The sequence below is a fragment of the Scylla paramamosain genome, chromosome 3, assembly GCF_035594125.1.
Source record: "Scylla paramamosain isolate STU-SP2022 chromosome 3, ASM3559412v1, whole genome shotgun sequence".
Classification (NCBI taxonomy): Eukaryota; Metazoa; Arthropoda; class Malacostraca; order Decapoda; family Portunidae; genus Scylla; species Scylla paramamosain.
In genome coordinates, this window is record NC_087153.1 from 15,605,001 (window position 1) to 15,622,654 (window position 17,654).

The window sequence follows — 17,654 nt, forward strand, 5'->3', positions numbered from 1 at the left end:
TTTATTAACCAGGTTCTCAAGAGTGTTTAACCTGTCAGCAATGTAGAGATCTTCTTAATGTGTTACTAAAACCCTAAAAACGTTCTTATAAACTCACGTAACTTCAACTAGAGCTTCATGAATGTATTGGAGATGCGGCGCAGAGGGGCTTCAGAATTCAGAGTAGGACACTCAGCCAAACGTAATACAACATAACCTGGCGTAACTGCAACAGAAGAGAGCTTACATACATGAATCTCTAATAGAAAAAAAAAAAAGAAGAAGAAGAAGAAGAAGAAGAAGAAGAAGAGTTAGTTGGTGAGCGACACTGCTCCCTAGAAATTAGGAATAAAGGAAGACACAAAATTAACGCTACTATTTTGAGAGTCGTGTAACAAATACAATAATACTCGTATCCACATAAAAGAACTACTGCAACCGCTCTCTCTCTCTCTCTCTCTCTCTCTCTCTCTCTCTCTCTCTCTCTCTCTCTCTCTCTCTCTCTCTCTCAGTGCATTAAAATGTGTGTGTGTGTGTGTGTGTGTGTGTGTGTGTGGTGATAGGGGGTTGAGTGGGCGTGGGGCAGCTGGCCGCGCTAAGGTCTGAGGCATAATTGCGTCAGCAGTGTTGCCAGCTTTCTCTAGTAACTAGACTTGGGTCTCCTTTCATGTTGTTCAGAGCGACTAAGAGAAAACATCACTAGAATAAATATAACTGCCATGTTGCTGTTACTACTACTACTACTACTAATGTAAATGAGACTTTTCCTCTCTCTCCCTCTCTCTCTCTCTCTCTCTCTCTCTCTCTCTCTCTCTCTCTCTCTCTCTCTCTCTCTCTCTCTCTCTCTCTCTGACGGGGTAGCAACATGTTTCCTGCACACGTGCTTTACCATGCGCCGCCCACTCATTTTAGTCAAAACGTTATCATACGTAATGTTTTATTCACGGATGGTTGATAGTTGATTAATCATTTAAACTAGTATCATTTAGTCTCTCACGCCGCCATTCATCAGCACAGTACACTGGCTAGTCGTGGATAATAGCGACGGAAGGTTAAGAATATTGGCTGTAAGTGTGATGCAACAACCTACGAAGGTCCTGGAATCTTTTGACGCGCGGCGTTCGTTGACTTGTGACGTCAGTCGAGGCGAATGAGTTGATTTTTGCTCATGTTTCTCTTGATACGTGCTTTGCATTGTATCAGAGGATCGTTAATGGCTTGCCTAACGTTGCAAAGGCTGAGGAAGAGAGGGAGACAACAGGTGAGAAACGGTAATTATTTTTCTCCAGTGTTAGAAAATTCGCCTTCACAGCACTGTTGACATACAGACATACCCGAACGTTCGTAATCGTTTATCATGTGCACCATATGAATATCTGGTGTATTCTTTTTTTGTTAAAATGACCATGACGACAGCCAAAATACGCCTTACGTATGTCCAGGTTTTACGTATAGCACTGTCCCCAAATAATACGTGTTGGGCTGTCTCATGACCTGACGTGTGGGGCCAAAACGTTTCTTAGCTAAGTAAAAGCTGGCGCCGAAGCCGCTCTGCTTCATTAAACGCCTGACTCTCGTACAGGAAACATCCGCCACTACCGCGCTCCGTTAGTCAAACCCTTGAAAATGATTCCTCACGTTGAGCTCGTGATGGATCACAGTATAACTCCAGTCAGAAGCTCGATGGACACGCTCGTGACGAAGAGTTGCAAGATTCTTCTCTTCCTCGCCTTCGCCTGCAGCGCTATAGTAATAGGAGCAGCAGTGACTCTGTTCATCGCCCCGCAGTGCAAGGCGACCTGTGATCCTGCCCGGCCTTGTGATTCCTCTCCCACTCAAGACCAGTTCGCGATGACAACTGTGCCCAGTGCTGCCCACAGCCCAGGTACCACGCCGAGCAGCACGGGTGCCTCAGTGAGCGACAGTGTATCAGTGCATCCGACAACGACCCACATGTACGAGGAGAGTTTTCGCAAACAGCAAGAGAAACTCAAGACCATCCCAAAGTGCCACCCGATGCTTCATCCAGTGATAGTGAAGGATGATGGTGAACTGCCCTACTGGGACAATCTTCGGGACAAGGATCTCCTGGCACCGGTGGTTCCCATCAACCGGTGTCCCAGGTCTTGTGGACTCTGTGTTTGGGGGCAACATTGCTTACCAACCAGGACTGCCACCATCACCGTCATTTTAAAGTATCTGGACGACTACGATCGGATCAAGTTTGAAGAGAGAGACCTGCAGGAACATCTAGAATGTTCATGTCAATGAGTGTCTTGCAAGTATTAAATTATTTATTTCAATTTCTAGTCAAGTATGTTAAACTAATAAATATCATATTTTTTTTAATAACTGTATATTTATCCTTTTAAATACTAATCACTAAAAATATTTATCATGGAAATATTTTAAGAAAAGAAGAAGTTGATCATGTAAACAGAATACACTCATACACACAGTAGATGTTTGAGCTATGCAGTAAGGGCCGGCGGCATAGGCAGTAGCAGCGGCCTTGACAGTGGCGGTGGCGGCGGAGGAGACTGAGTTCAGGGTTAAAGGACACTCCCTGATTTGCAAGACAGGAAAGTCAAACAGGCGCGCTGGTGTACACACATGCACACACACACACACACATACACACCCCTACCATCATCATCACCACCACCACTACCTACATCCTCCCGGTGACAATTTAGAGGTTGTGACATCCTGCCCAGCAGATAAGGCTGAGATCTTCTACAAGCTCACATGCCACACTCCTCATTTCTTACTCAGGAGGGACAGTCCACGTTCCCTCATCAGTGTCGTGACTGGTGTGCGCGGCGCGAACCCTGGTCTATGTGATGACTGGCGGGAAAATTTCAAAAGCAACTCATACATCCTTTATTTATTTTGTTCACTGCTTAGATATAAAAGAAAAAGAGAGAGCGCCAGGAAGGGAGTGAAAAGAAGTGACTGATTTACATAGTGATTAAGTTTATTGCGTTATACTACAAGAGGAAATATTTACTTCAACTCCACTGAAACTGATGGTGTCATTGGTTAAGTTCTTCGGTGAAACCACTTATGAAACACTGGAACATGTACTACTCTGCAATTACTCTCAAAGTAGGACTGGCATTAAAAAAAAAAAAAAAAAAAAAACAGCCTAAGTGGTGTATATATATATATATATATATATATATATATATATATATATATATATATATATATATATATATATATATATATATATATATATATATATATATATATATATATATATATGAGCGGGTCAGGATTGATTACATATATATATACATATATATATATATATATATATATATATATATATATATATATATATATATATATATATATATATATATATAGTTTCATATCATATTGATAAAATAAGGTTTATATATGTACATATACATAAAAAATGTAAAAGTAATCAATCCTGACCCGTTCATTTCCTGTAAAGCACAAGTTAACACAGGCTTTGTACAACCGGACCAAGTTGAATCAACGTGACCAAAACAAGTGTTTGTCCTTCAGATAACACTTCAAACCTTTTGTTTCAATCTTGATTATATTTTTAATTGCTTATCAAAACTGATTTACTTATAAACATAAGGAATAAACAAAGATAAGACAAAAAAAAACTAACCAGTTTTTTTTATAACTCTCTCTCTCTCTCTCTCTCTCTCTCTCTCTCTCTCTCTCTCTCTCTCTCTCTCTCTTCAGGTAGCTACTATTTTGTAAGGATAATATGCTCTTGCGGTGCCTCGAGGTAATACATCAACTCTGCCCACTCACCAGTGTTTACCAGTGTGAGCGAGTGAGTTGCGGGATGTGTGACTGTCGTTAAGTGGCTTGTCATGATTAAGTAGTTTGAGGAAAACATACACGGTTACTGTTCCTTTACGTTGTTGTATTATGTCACTGTAGTGTTAGTTTGGCCTGTATTCAGAAACTATTCTGTGCCGCATCTCCACTACTTTCAAAAGGCTCCAGTTCTAGTTGAAGCTACACGGGTTTTTAAAGGTGTTTCTTTTTTTATGATTGTATTGACAGATGAACAATAACAGGAGAAACACTCTTGGGAATCTGGCTAATCATCTCTGTGGCCTTTGAAAACAGTCGAGGTGAGAGAGCAAAGCATTTCAGGAAACGGTCCTTTATCTCAACGCACTTGATGAAAAGCCATGTTCTCGTATGTGTATGCAGATGGATTGTAGCTGCCTGCATCACGGCGGCCATTTTATGATTTGGGTAATCAGGTTATTGAGTTCACGAAATGGTCGACTTCCGGGGGATACTTGGTCCACGTCCTTTCTCCCAAGTCTGATTCAGTACTGATGGTTGTATGTTAAGAGTAAATACAGTTCCTCCAAATACAGGCACTACTTGCCATATTAAGGAAGCGGTAAGCAGGCACTTGATTCGAAGTCGTTATGTTATGTTTTGAGAAAAGAAGCAGTTGATACTCTTGCTGTATTGGTATTAAATTCATTTGACGATAATAACGACATAAAGGGTTATGCATACCTACTATGAAATAGGTTTGTAACCACTCCTATAAATACAGTATTTCCCGAAATAGTCAGGGTCTTAATAAACATAAGAATTTTATTATTGGGCCAAAAGTGTAAACTGTATTTATCAGAACATACGGCTGTGAGTTTCGAATCCTGTGGTACGACGCTTGTAGTGCATGAATCATACTACGAGTTGAGTGGAAGAGTAGCGCTAGTGTCGGGTCGAGAGGCCAGGAAGAAGGATGTGTGTTGCCAGTGTTGCCACACGTGTAGCCACGATACCATTTATCCATAAGCTTGGGGCTCTTCAGAGGGCAGTGGGAAGGACACCACGTCCACGTGTGAATTTACGCCTGTGAAAGGTGAGTGAGGAACGCCGTGCGCTCGCCAACGGGGCGAGTGGCGAGGTGCGGACAGGTAATAATGCAGCCACCGCCAGCGCTGTCTCCGTATTCCTTGTGTGCTTACGAGGGAAGTGTTGTATGTATACTTGGGTTCACCTCCTTGCTATCACTTAGTCTCAAACGATCACTTAAAATTCACGCAGTTTCAGTGACGTAGCATTCCTGTCCGGTAGCTATCTAGGATTTCCGTTACAAGTTTGCTTAATTTAGACTGAGTGGAAAGGGCAAGATGCATGGTGGTAATCCCCTAATGTTAATAATACCCACTAATTGGCTGGTGGACTGTCCATTATGTCGTCAAATTAGAACCAGTTCGAATTGGCAGCTCGTTTAACCGCTGACTGTCTGTTCTAGTTGCTAGTTAATAATTACTGTTAGTTATTAGTTTGTTTTTCCTGTTTTTCCATATATATATATATATATATATATATATATATATATATATATATATATATATATATATATATATATATATATATATATATATATATATATATATATATATATATATATATATATAATCAAAAAATCTAGATCAGCATTGGTTTGAAAGGTGCAGTGTGGGTATGTTTTGCTTCAGTTATGTTTCATTATGCGTGTAAAGAGCCCAGATGTTCCAGTTTCGTGAGATGAATCGAAAAAAAAGTTAAAATAATAATAGTAATAATAATAATAAATAATAATAATAATAATAAATAATAATAATATATTAATAATAAAATAACCATTGCGATTATAAAAAGTTGTTTTGCGTTTCATGAGCAGTTATATCTTTTTTTTTTTTTTTGGTATAATTGCAGTTTTCCCAATTAACCGCACGTAAGTATGAGGTGTCTCACGGTCTAGATCACACTGCTAGGAGCATTTCTAACCCCATATTACCTTGTCGCAAACGAATAATAAGGTCGGGACGGAGTTTCAAAGATTTACCTCAGGTTTGAGCTGGGATCCTGTTTCCAGTCACTGAAAGGATAATGAGTGTGTTCGTGTGTTTGTTATCAATGCTGGAGTGTGTTAGGTTAGGTTAGGATAGGTAAGGTTAGGTTAGGTTAGGTTACCTTAGCTTTCTGGTTGTGTTCGAATATATTAATGGTGGGGGTTCAAGGGGCGCACAGCCCCCTGGTTATAATAGGTTTTTGGTTTACTACATTTAGGGAATTTCCTTGACTTCTAGGGAAATTTCCCTAGAAATCGTATGTGCCCACCCACCCCCATCCCCCCCCAAAAAAAAAAACGGTTTCCCACAGGCCCCCAAGCTTGCTGGAGGGGTTGGGGGGGTGCGGGTAGAGATTGGGAATATTGGGTGAAACTGCAAATTTACCCTTTTTTTTTCTGGAATAACTCTCTAAAACAGATGAATTGGGATAAACTCAGCTATTTTCCTCACTGTGGTCAAGTAGCTAAAGTGGACAACAAAGGCATTTGTCTTGGTAGATTTAGCATGTGTAAGACCAAGGCAGCTACCTGACGCATGACGAACAACGGGACGTCCTTGTAACATCACGCTCCGACCCATTGTTATCCTTTCCACCACGGAGAGGTCCTGCCACCCCCAACATTACGGTGAATCTATCTGGTTACTTTTAGTCAGTATTTGTAAGGTAGCATAATGATACTTGAGGGAACACTTTATCATTCTTTTGCGTTACATTGTAGCACACCGTTAACATTTTCCCATACGGGCTAAGTGAGGCACGCTTTGTTACGGGATAGATGGGAAGGTGTTAGGCTGGATAAGGTCATGGCTAAGCGACTGGCGACAAAGAGTTGTAATAAACGGCTCTAAATCCGAGTGGGGTCATGTAATTAGTGGGGTGCCAGAGGGATCAGTATTAGGTCCATTGTTGTTTTTAATGTATATTAATGACTTGGAGAGTGGAATTAGTAGTGATGTAGTAAATTTGCGGATGACACAAAGATAGGTAGATTAATTAGGTCAGAATCGGATGCCATCGCCTTGCAGGCAGATTTAGATAGGATGAATGAATGAACGGACAGATGGCAAATGCAGTTTAATATCAACAAATGCAAAGTGCTTAGCGTAGGTAGAGGAAACCCACACAGTAGATACATAATAAACAACGAAACGCTGGTAGGTTCAGGGTACGAAAAAGATTTAGGAGTTATAGTAAGCTCTGAACTCCGTCTAGGAAACCAATGCATAGAGGCCAGAAACAGCAAATAGGGTATTAGGATTCATTTTTAGGAGTGTTAAAAGTAGAAGGCCGGAAGTAATATTAAAGTTATATTTGGCGCTGGTCAGACCTCATCTAGACTACGCTGTGTAGTTCTGGTTCCCACGTTACAGGAAAGATATAGGTCTATTAAAATCAGTACAGAGGAGGATGACTAAAAGGATACAGGGTTTGAGGAGTATTCCTTACGAGGTGAGATTGAAACTCTTAAATTTACATTCTTTAGAGACACGTAGGTTAAGAGGGGACCTGATAGAAGTCTTTAAGTGGTATAAGAGTTATAACAAGGGGGATGTAAGCAAAATTCTTAGGATCAGCAACCAGGATAGAACAAGAAATAACTGGTTCAAGCTTGAAAAATTTAGGTTTAAGAAAGAGATAGGAAGAAAATGGTTCTCAAATAGTGATAGATGAGTGGAACGGACTCGGTAATGTTAGTGCGATAGGAAGAAATTGGTTCTCAAATAGTGATAGATGAGTGGAACGGACTCGGTAATGTTAGTGCTAAGACATTGGGAGCTTTAAGAGAAGATTAGACGGGTTTATGGAGGATGATAGGTGGAAATAAGTAGGTATATTTCATACAAGGACTGTCACGTGTAAGCCTGGTCGCTTCTTGCAGCTTCTTATTTTTTTTGTTCTTATGTTCTTAAACAATTTCCTTAATTTCCTTGAATGTTTCTGAGGGTGGCGCAGCCGAGGGAGTGACGTTACCATAACGTCGTGACACCATGCGTCATGCAGCTGGCTGTATCTCACGTCCGTTGATTTACGAGCAAATAGTATTATTATTCACTTTTGTTACTCGACCATGGTGACGAAAATATGCGAGTGTCAAAGTATGATCCCAATTCACAAGTTCGTTAGCGCGTTATACTATGAAATACAATGTAACACTGCACCAGAAACGCCTAGTATGTTATTGATTCATAACATGTTTTTGTTTAATTTTATTACAGATTCAAAGAGCATGCGCACAACTATCCTTTAAAGAGGAGCATATACTGTATGACGTTTTTCTTTTAAGGTCATTTCTTCAAATGATCCACTGTCCATTCTAAAACGGTCATGACTTTTACGTTCGTTATCAATCAGACTAGGAAACTATGGAATTACCACTCCCTTTTCCTGTCTTGCAAGACTTAATGAACCCACACACTCTTCCTTTTCCGATTTTTCCTCATCCACAGGAATGGCGATCACTACCAGCTCGGCTCGTGAACACATCCTCCGTTATTGTTGGTGAGACTTCTGATGAGGGAGGGATGACGGGATCATGAAGAAAGCGACAGCGGGCCACTCACGTGAATACACCAAGATGTGACCAAACCTTGATAGAAGCGTGGACAGACCGTATTGACGCTCTGATTTCAGTCACGTAGTATTCCTGCGTGTTTAATCTGTCCAATAACTATTTCGACAATTTGTGGTTTCGTTACAAGTCTGCTTAAGTTAGGTTCTGTGGAAAGGACAAAATACATGCTCGTAATACCTACTGTTCATAATGCGCTGCTTTTGACAGGTGGCACAAGAGGTGGAAGGTGAAGCGGAGGTTACCTCACACCGTCCGACTTCCTATGACGTTACCGAAAGAGAAGCATGAATAATTAGTTTTTTTTTAATGTAAATGTGATCCCTATCAAAAAAAAAAAAAAAATTGTAGCTTACCCGGCACTGTCCATTATTTAGTCAAGCTCGACTTTTTTTCTGATTTAGTAATTATTTAATGATAGTAGTGTGAATAGAGTGGTGTGAATAGAGTGATCTGGTGCCGTGGCCTTATCTGTTATGATGACCATATTAGGGGTGTTTGGTGAGCAAGGGGGTGCTAGCAACTCAACACTTCACAAGGCATTACAACTTTCGGTCTGAAATACATATTAAAAAATGCCATCTATATAGCTAATATTTGTGGGGGAAGTGTAAAAAGCTGACTGTGGTGGTGGTGTGCTTTAGGGTAACTTTGTGACGATCCTACGCTGCATGTACCATTACCGTTTTGCCTCAAAGCGAAGATAGTTTATCATGTACATTATTTACATATGAATAGTGTTTCGAAATTGACTTTTTTTTCTATGCATATTTAACTTCATTCCTATACAGAGCTGAAGGATTCACATAGTTGTCAAAGTGAAACGCAGTGCTGCAACTTGTGTACTGCGTGTCGACCTTTAGCGCTGTGGGACACACCATTCAACCCTGGTCATGGTAGGTAAGCCTTTTGCAGTTGTGGTGGTAGCTGAACATCATTTGTAGCAGCAAAATAAGAAGTATCGTAGTCTGTATCAGAAAACTTGTGTAAGAAAAATTACTTTACTGTATATATAAGTAAAAAAAAATATTACTAATTACTTGTATATATAAGTAGAAAAAAATATTACTTTATTAGAACTAATAATAGTCTATTATTATTCGACTTAATACAATAATACGTATTAAGTTAATCTTACATTGTACCTTAAGTTATATCGTGCAAGAACATGCGACTTGTAAACAACCTTCTGGAGGCAGGATTCTTGTGAGGTAGTGTGGAAGAACTCGTGATGAATGGGGAGACACTTGAGGAAGAGGAAATGGTAAGAACTGTAGAATATTTTTGGAAAGATGGCAGAGATGGGAATGAGTGGGAAAGAACTTGGAGCACTCAAGCTTAAGATGGGAAAGTTGAAAAAGTTAGGATGCATGAGATTATGCATCCTGATTAGAAGACCTGTTCAAGCTGTGCCAAGGGCCTGGAATTAATGCAATTCCCAATTTATATATATTATGGGGGATAGATGTTGGGAATGCAGGAGTCTTCAACCTGGAGAGAAGAGAGAACCTGTCTCAGTGCTAGATGCGAGAAAATGTATGAAAATTTTTTGGAGAAGGGTGGCATGATGGGGGACAATTAGTCAACTACTACAAGAGGAAAAAGGATAGGAAATTGCATACTTGTGTGCAAATAGCAAAAGTGAATGAAGCATTGAGATTTAGATGCAAATTGGAGATGATACACTTTTAGCATAGAGGATTAAGTGTAAAACTATATATTAATATGCTGATCCAAAGGATGCAATGTTTTTTCTTGCAGCTGGTGTGATGTAAAGTGTTGATCCAAAGACTAACCAAGGCTGAGGACACCTGCAAGGACCTCATATTTGAGCTTATTGCATGTGCCATGCCAAACCACAACATACACAAATCCTGCATTTGCACTACAATGATATATCCAACACTATCTGCACAACTGTACCTGCAAATAACATAGTCAGTATTCATAGGCACACAAAACAAACCAAAAGTCAGTATGTGAGGAATGATGTGGCCCTGTGACCTTGGTCTCACACTGGTGTATGGGGTTAATCAGATGTGATGTGTGGCACCTCCCTCAAAGGGTTGCATCATTCTTCACAACTTCTCTCCATTTGCTTCTGTCACACACACACAGTGCTCTAGTATCTCCACCGTCTTTACTTTTTAAGGTCTCCTTTATATTGTAAGGCAGGCAACATAAAGGGTGGATAGATAAACATAAAGGAGACCTTAAAGGAAAGTCCACATGTCTCATCCTTGGATCACCAGCACAGCCTCTATTATCCTTCATTTTCTCAACATGTGCAAACCATCTCAGTACTCATTGCTCTTACCACCTGTTCTTCCTCATATTTGACTCTGTCCATCCAAGTTACTCTGCACACACACTCAGACATCTCAGCACTGTGCACTGCAGAGTGCACATTCATTCTCTTCACATTCATTGTAAGTACCCTACTCTCAAACAGTCTATTCAAACAGTCCATTCATAACTCCTAACCCTTTCCTGCTTCCTTCACCAGAGCTCTAACCCCCATTTCTACCCTCCATCCACTGCTGCTAAAGATCCAAGATATTCGAAACAGCTCATCATTCGGAATTTTACTCACCCTACTGCTTGCCTCCATGGTGTAACTTCATTACCTTACTCTTTCCTACACTATAACCTTCAGTTTCCTTCTACACACTTATCCAAACTCCTGTACCAGCCTAGTAAAAGTTAAAGGTGAACAGCAATTTGGAATGGTGTCAAGTGTACAGAGAAAAAGAGCAAGGGAGGGAGTTACCCTACTACAGAAACTGATGTGGGTGAAGTTGAGAGATTTGGGCTAGTTAGTGAAAGAGATGAGATGGAAAGGAAGGATTTTTTAACTAATTAAGAATCTGTAACAAGGTGTCAACATACTAGTCATGGAGGACTTAAACATTTTATGTTGGTAGCAAAGTAGATGGTGTAGGAGGTATGGTTGGTATAGGGTAGCTGGAAGGAATAGAACGAGAAAATTTGATAGAACTGTATGGAGTGAGCTAGCAATTGCAAGTACATGATGATTCAATAAGAAAGATTCATACAAGTTTACATAACAAGAGGCAAGATTGTAGATTCATACAAGTTTACATAACAAGAGGCAAGATTGTTGAATATGATAGTGATGAGAGGGAGAGAGAGAGAAATATGTCAGACCACTTCCTAGCTGAGGGCAAACTGAGTAAGGTGTATGGCAAGGAACTGAGCATAGGGAAATTCAGATGTTGAATAATGAATGATTGGAGAGAGCAGGTGAGTGATGTTGAGACAGTGGAGTAATTTTAAAAGAATGCCATAGTGGAGAGAGTAGTGGTGTGTGGTGCGAGACCAGTGGGAAAATGGAGCCATAGTGGAGAGAGTAGTGGTGTGTGGTGCAAGACCAGTGGGAAAATGGAGTGAGGGAAGTGAATGTTGGTGTACAGGAAAATAGGATGGGAGGTAGAAGGAAAGCATTACACAAGCAAAAAGAGCCGTGTGTGATGTGACAGGAAGGGATGCTGAAAGATGGGGGAGAAAGTTCCCAGAGAATGGGTTGAAGAAAATAAAGAAATGTTCTTTAGAGACAGTGGTCCTGCATACTGCAACTCTCCTGCAGCAAATACCATCCAGAAGTATATTAGTGACTCCACATGCACAGAGGGCCCTTCCAGGATGCTGAGTGGTGGTGATTGATGGTATCCCTGAAAATAACTGTAATGCACATACCATTAATATAATAAAAATGACAATACAAATTCTCAAAAATATCTTCTAAAATAGCAGGGCAAGTGTTCCTACAGTGCACTGGTAATGAGAGCTGTTCTCATGCACTTTTCTTTTAAACTATGTATATTTGTCATCTAATGATCATAAAATCTGAATGCACCTAAAATCTCTAAAATCTGCATACTGCATGCATGAATTGAAGGAAATCTCGGCTAGTGAACAGAAAAGTAATGTTTGCATGTCATAAGTAGCCTGCCATACAACACTATTATATCTTCCAGTGCTTTGTGACATTAGATTAACAATTTGAGAGCCATTAAGGCCAGGCAGAAACCTTTCTTTAATGCTGGTGATTATGAAATGAAATCAAAACAATCACCATGACTCCTTTTCTAGCAACTTCGTCTTCTTTATTAGGTACAAATCATTAATGTCAATGAACATTATTAATTCTACAGATCAGCACTACAACCTTCATAATTTATATAAGAACTACATAGCTATGGACATTTAAATTTATACCTATTGTGTGATCTAATGAGTCAATAACATGTAAAGGCAAGCAATTCTACAATTTAGTGAGAACAGGAATGAGCAAGGAAAGAAATTTATGCAAATGCAGGAATGACAAGCATGGGACAAAATAAACAAGCTTGACAATGATTGCTGTTTAGCTGTTTAGTTAGCCTTAACTAAATACACTTTGCATTACACTACCCTGCTACAACACCCTGCCTACCATGCTGTGTTTTGTAGTAGACTGACACTACCCTGCTACACCCTGCCTACCATGCTGTGTTCTGTAGTAGACTGGGCAGGATGCATATTTAGTATTACAGAAAGATGACACAGGGATACATGGGTATGTAACTTGTCTGATCTACTTGAGTGAGTGGCCACAGGAGAATATCTTTACTTGTTAACTTCTACACAAGAATTGGTATATAACTCCATCTACTCAAGTGCAGATCATCATCATCTTTACTATATATAACTCCTCGACACAGGGATAGGTGTGTAACTCATCTGGTTTACTTGAGTGGCCACTGAAGAAGAAGAATCAATCTTTACTCATTAACTAGGTAACTGTGAACCTTATCCTGGTATATACTAACCCTCTCACCCTCATACACTAAATTTACTGCCTCATTTTTCACAATCTCATACCCTCATTACGCTGCACTAATATTGTCCATGTCACCATTATACTCTCAAGTGTAAATTCTGAATAAAAGGAAATGCATGTTAGAGGTGTATGATGTTCCCATGTATGTTCAACCTAAGATACAAAAAAAAAAAAGTTGGAGTGGAGATGTATGCAAATGATTGTTCAATATGATTCCATTTACAACTTGCACATTCCTGACAAGATAAAAAGAAATTGACCTGCAAAACCTTGAAAATGTATGACAGTGGACACAAGGCAGCAAATGTATGTATTGAGTTGTGGTATTTCAAAGAAGTATATTAGAAGTTGTTGGATGACCTAAGGAATGTGAAGTCAACTTCAATGAAAAGAAAAAGAAGAGGCATTTGAGTATCAGAATCATGAAGGGTAAGAGGACAGCTATGGAAAGGAAGTAAGTGGTTAGATCTTTCATCTATGAAGTGAGGACAACAAGCATGAGGGGTAAAATCAAGGCTGCGTGATGAAATAACTATCAACAATGATATATACAATGGGAATAAATGAAATGCACCCATCAGTGATCAAAGAAAATGGTGCTGGAGTGATAGAGAAATTAGAGGAATTGGGTAAACAAGGATGGAATATAAGGGCAAGAATAAATATTAACTCCTCACATAGCCATCCCTTTGAAAGTTTTTGCTTAGGATAAATTTCTGAGGGCATAAGCATATGATTGACCAAAAGCATAAAAAAAAAAAAACCGCAAATGTGTAGAAATTATTCAAATATGCAGAAGGGAGACATCTCTTAAAATATAACATTCTTCATCTAGGAAAAGTTGGAGAAGGAGAGGTTACTTTAAATTATAATAGCAAGGAGACAGGGTGGAGATTTAATACAAGAAGATTACCATAGAGTCAAAGGATAACCATGAAGGATTATACAGGACAGATTATGATAAAGAGGAAAAGTTATGCAATACCTTAAGAGATTAGTAGATGAAGACTACTCGGAGAGGGTGTGCGGAAACTAGACAGAGTGGCTGATAGAACACAGATAAGACGTGATTAGACAATGATGTGATGAAGTGTGAATAAACACCATGATTGACAGAACAGAGACGTGATGGAGCCCTAACTCGTAACAGCCACAGCTACATCCTCCCAAAAACACTTAAGAACTCCTAATCTATAGGTAACGATGAGGCCTCACACACACACACACACACATTTCTGACTCAGATGTTCACTCACCAATAAAAAAAAAAAAAACCTTAGCGTCGTAGGCATGGTGCGATCCCTGGGCCTGTCAGCTGGTAGCCAAAGACAATTCCATCATTCCACCAGGTAAGTTAACTGGCGTGAGGGGCAGTGTATATCAAATGCTGTGTGTATCATTCATCTACGGTCGTCTACTGGTCACCCAGCCAGCCGTTACCCTACAGAAAGAGCTCAGAGCTCATAATGACCAATCTTTGGGTAGGACTGAGACCACTCACACACACCACACCAGGACTGCGAGGCCACAATCCTTTGGGTTACATCCCATACCTACTTGCTGCAAAGTGAACAGGGGCTACATATTAAGAGGCTCACCCATTTGCCTCACTGTGCCCAGGATTCGAACCCAGCCCTTCTTGGTTGTAAGCTGAGTGTGCTGTGTCACATACGGTAACAGGTTGCTATGTACTGTTGGTTGCTATGTACCTGGCTGCTATGTACCATCTATGGCTGTTATGTACCATCAGCTATGTATCATTATTATCATAAACAAAATACAGATACATTAATAACTTGTGGAAAAGGGGGGGGAGAGAGAGAGAGAGAGAGAGATACTATAGGTTTGCTCATATTTTATACCCTGGTTTCAGGTGATGCCAACAATCCTTTTAATAATGCCTTCCCAGTCGAAGAGCAGCCTGCAACAATCAACAACACACCCAATGGCTTCAACATCACACTTCCTATTGATGGCATCACTCCAGCTGTGGAAACATCATTAGAAAATGAAGCATTACCAACAACAATCCTTGCAGACACTCCTGTGACCTACAAAATTGTTTCCGGTGGAACAAAAAAAAGGCAGTTCTCTCCTCACTGATTCTCTGGGTTTCACGTACACCAGAAAGCAAGAGTCACCCGTTTCAGCAGCATGGATATGCAGCTACCATGGCAAAAACGGTTATGCAACAATTTCACAGCAAAAGGAACAATGAACTTCAAAAGTGGACACCAAAACACACATCCTGGGAATCCTGTTGCTGAACTCTGAGCATCAACACAAGTTTTCATTAAATAGTCAGCTTTATAATTTTAATTCACATCATCTGGGGTAATAGTAAAGAAAGCACTCAAAAGCTATAAAAATTCGGATGGTCCCCTACCAAATATAAATACTCTGTTCAGATGCACCAATCGTGCCAGGGAAGGAAAACGTCCAAAACATCCTGAAGATATTAGTTTTGATTTGAATTAAACACAGATCATGTTCCACAGGACTTTCTTTAAGCTGATCTATCTGAAGATGGACAATGGCATCTCATATCCGTCTCTCTTTACAAAACACACAAAGAATAGGAAGAAAGAGGAGCAAGAAAACAAAAATACAAGGAGAAAAAATAAAGCAAAAAAAAAAAAAATCACAAACACTTACAAACATATCCCTTCCCTCCTTTCCCCCTTCCCAGAACACACCCCCAAACAACCCCCCCCCCTTTCCCCTAACACACCTCATGTCATGGCGACCATCACCGGCGCATACTCCCCCTCATCCCCCAGTGTCAGATCCCACTCGGATTTAGCACAGAGATGGTCCTTGAAGCGATGAGCCTCGAGGACCAAGGGAGGCGGCAGGCGGCCGGTGCTGTCCTTGGTGTTTATTGAAGAGACCAGTCAGTGCAGAGGCAAGGAAGTTGTTGGACTCTACAATGTCGACGAAGAGGTCTTGAGGGATCTGTGGGGGAGAAAAGGACGTGTTAGGAGTGTTAGAAGTGTTAGGAGTAATGCTTGTCTAAGGGAAAATCCATACTATATCTATTAAAAAAAATATCACCCTTTAAAATATTGTTATCTATATCAAACATGTAATCATTCGTCAGAGGAGAAAGAAGGTAGCAGTAGTAAGACTAGGCCAGGTTTGTTTAGGTTGGGTGCGTCATCGTCGTCGTCGTCGTCGTCGTAGAGAGAGAGAGAGAGAGAGAGAAAGAGAGAACATTGAACATTGAACATTTATTTATAGCCATTTCATACATTGTATATTTATATTCCATAAATTTTTTATTATGGCTAGCCTTTTTTTAAGCGCAAGCTTTTCAGGCAAAACTAAAACTATAATATAACTAAACCTAAGCTAACAAAACTGGACTTAATATAAGGTACAATACACAGTAAGTACTTAAATGTTGTACAGAATAATTTTAAATGTTGCATAGGATTCTAAGGGTATTTATAAGATTAAATAGATATCAACATACATTTTCTTATACAGCAGTGAGTAAATTTAGTGATACATACATCTGCATAAACGATCATACACCTGTGTATGTAAACAATAATAAAAGAAATGAAAGAAAAGTAATATATATATATATATATATATATATATATATATATATATATATATATATATATATATATATATATATATATATATATATATATATATATATATATATATATATATAAAAAAGTAATACATACATTGGGGTCTGCATATAGATATTGATCTATTGGCATAAAGAATGGAACAAGTAATAGAGTACACAATTTAATATAATGAAAAAATAATTTAGATAATTATTATGAATTTAATACATGATGCATAGTGCGTATACAATAATGATAAATATAATAAGTTATAATTTATAGACATGGCCACATACAAGGAGTTGGGTACAGTGATGGGAGTCAACATTAATTAGTATTTATTAGTAGTTACTTATTATGTGTTGTTTTAGTTTGTTTTTGAAGGTAGCTACAGATGGTGAATTTCTAATGTTAGGAGGGATATCGTTCCAGTAAACAGGTCCTAAGTATAATGTAGATTGACGGTACTTTGAGATGCGATGGGGAGGAGGACGTAGTTGGCCACAGTGACGTGTATCATGATTATGGATGGGGGCATCGTTTTGCATAGAATACATTTTTTTATACATTTGAATGGATATAGCCATTTTTGTTATGTCCTCTAGTCTTAGCAACTGAGTTTGTTTAAACAGGAGTCGTGTATGTTCTAAGTACGTGCTATTTGTGATTATTCTAACAATTTTTTTAAGTTGGAGTTGAAGTGGTATCAGATAGGTAGGATAAGTGGTGCACCATATTGGATTGCAATAGGCAAGTAGTGGGTAGATGTGAGCATAATAAATACACTTCAGTACGTATGGAGGCATTAAGT

The 17,654-nt window shown here is 39.3% G+C and overlaps 1 long non-coding RNA gene across 3 annotated transcripts in view; it reads left to right on the top strand.

Moving 5' to 3' along the window:
• The window catches only part of LOC135091259 (uncharacterized), a 185,719-nt gene extending 172,341 nt beyond the window's left edge, over positions 1-13,378 (top strand). Inside the window, exons 6-7 of one of the 3 annotated variants that reach the window (XR_010262455.1) lie at positions 8,292-9,309; positions 10,175-13,378. This is a non-coding gene — a long non-coding RNA (uncharacterized LOC135091259). Of the gene's footprint in view, positions 1-3,381; positions 4,865-8,291 lie in introns of those variants that run through there. The other 2 variants (XR_010262456.1, XR_010262452.1) reach the window with 2 other exon arrangements.
• The last annotated feature ends 4,276 nt before the right edge of the window (positions 13,379-17,654 follow it).